This window comes from Solanum tuberosum, unplaced genomic scaffold (assembly GCF_000226075.1).
Source record: "Solanum tuberosum cultivar DM 1-3 516 R44 unplaced genomic scaffold, SolTub_3.0 scf00098, whole genome shotgun sequence".
Taxonomy (NCBI): Eukaryota; Viridiplantae; Streptophyta; class Magnoliopsida; order Solanales; family Solanaceae; genus Solanum; species Solanum tuberosum.
This window is the reverse complement of record NW_006239026.1, coordinates 1368564-1370859: the sequence shown is the minus strand read 5'-3', so window position 1 is coordinate 1370859 and position 2296 is coordinate 1368564. Positions and strand designations below refer to the sequence as shown.

General features: G+C 24.8%; 1 long non-coding RNA gene across 1 annotated transcript in view; it reads right to left on the bottom strand.

The window, feature by feature from the left end:
* Positions 1–1786, bottom strand: part of LOC102598058 (uncharacterized) — a 3026-nt gene extending 1240 nt beyond the window's left edge. The window contains exons 1-3 of the long non-coding RNA XR_367379.2: positions 1701–1786; positions 1497–1554; positions 844–882 (exon numbers count right to left, since the gene is read on the bottom strand). This is a non-coding gene — a long non-coding RNA (uncharacterized lncRNA). The remainder of the gene's footprint in view (positions 1–843; positions 883–1496; positions 1555–1700) is intronic.
* Positions 1787–2296: the final 510 nt, after the last annotated feature.

Here is a 2296-nt window from a genome sequence, read left to right as displayed (position 1 = left end):
TATATATATATATATATATATATAAATGTTAGAAAGAAAATGAGAGTACAAAGTCATCTTAAATATTCTCAAATAATACATTTTAAAGGAATTATAATGCTACCACAATTTAGTCCATCTAAAATCTAAACTTATACCACGGTCAACTTTTTAGTTATCTAATGTTTGATATTTGTTTTGAATTTTTCGTTGCATATGGTCCAATAACGAACTGTAACGACTTTCCTACTTGAATTTTTGTCATAGAATCTCTTTTGACTATGATTTCAAATCATGATTTGTAATCAAGATGATTTGAAGTTAATATTTTATTTGGTCATATAATTTAAATATCAAGAGCTGTTTTTTCTCTCATAATCATGAAAATCTTGCAATTTGAAAAAAGTGAAAACTATTAAAACTTCCCAAATTCTTATAATCTTAATTACCAATTAATCAAATTATAGTTCGTAAACAAAGTATTAGAATATTCCATTAGATTAACAAATCACATACTTTCATGTCCCTTTTATTATAACAATAATTGCAATTAGATGTCATTACAAACTTTCAATTATTATCTCATCCCAAATGAAATGGCTTAATTAGTTACGTTGCACCATCTAATAGTTTAGAAGTAAAGGAAAAGGACAGGAATGCAAGGTCAGAAAATTGAATGTAATTTTATAAAAATCTATTAATCTAATAATTCAACAATAATAGTAATTAATTGTTCTTTAATATAAATCTTTCACATGATACGAACATTCTCTTCATGTCAAATAAGAATATATGTATTTTTAAAATAAATAAATAATTTACGAGTTTATATGATTATAACTTAAAGTTTTAGATGGATCGTACCTCACTATAGCAAGCCTCCTCATCTCATGATTATAGAACCTGTCATTAACACAAATTGCACCAACAAAATAAGATTTGACTGGACTTTTTTGGTGTTTTTATTATATTAATAAAGAAAAAAAATCACAAGTTTTCTTATAAAATCTAATAGAGTTTGTGTTTAAAATATTTAATACTAATAAACTTAGAGGACTAAAACTTCTTTTAAGGAGCAATTTTGAATCTATACTCCCTACAACATAAGGTCACTTTTATCATTATTTTACCAATAGAACAAATAATAATTACATAAAAATCAAATTAACGTATAATAATAATAATATATTCAATATAATTTTATAAGTGAAATCTGAGGATGATATGTGTATGTGGTCTTACTCTCTATATTGAGAAGGTAGAGAGATATTTTCGATAGATCATCGGCTCAAAGTATAAAAGCATATCACAAATCATATATGTTAAGTAAATACAGTAGTGAAAAAATAGATAAACAATAGTCAAATATAAGACAATAAAATAAAAAAAATACGATATCAGGAAAATAATAAAAGAAAATTAGTATTTTTTTTAATATTATATCCTCGATAAACTACAAATATAATCAGTAAAATTCACGATCTACAAAGCAAAATCAGAGAAATGAGGAAATGTACCAGCGTCCAGTTCTGTATGCAACATATCCTGCTGTAGTATACACCGGAGCCATAACAACTGTCATAACACCCGATCGAAAAAAATAGATTTTTTACATAAAAATTCAAAATATAAAAAAGTAAATATTTAAATATTAAAAAAAATACATATATCAACATATAATAATATATATCATTAAAAAAAATTAATAGATCAAAACTTACGAGTTCGTATTATATTTTTGAAGAGAGTGCTCCCAAAATCAGCCATCTTCGGAGAGAAAAATAAAATAAAACTAAGGAGAAAGTGGAACTGAGTCTAGTGTTTTAATGGAGTAGTATTATTTATATTACAAGTAGGAAAAGATTCCTTGGTAGAATAACATATAGTAATAGGGGACTCCTTCATTTGTAATCAGAGGTCTCGAGTTCAAATTCTAGATATAAAGAAAATTTTATTGGGAGCATCATCCTCAAATGGGTCCTACAGTTTGCGATTCAGGAAATAAAAAAAAATAAAAAAATTGTATGAAATAGCAAACTATTAATTCAAATTAAATGTTATAGTCATAGTTTATTTTATTTGTAATTCGCAGCAAACATCCCTTTTTTTTGTCATCTGATTCGGTATACAATTAGTCATTTTATACATTTCGGTATAAAATGTGTTTGTGTTTGTATAAAGCGAGAGAAAAGTGTATATACAAATACAAATACATATATTTTCGTCCTATACACTTATAATTATACAAATACAGATCTTATTATACAAATTACAATGTATAAATGAATTTATACAAAATTGAACAATTTGTATAAAA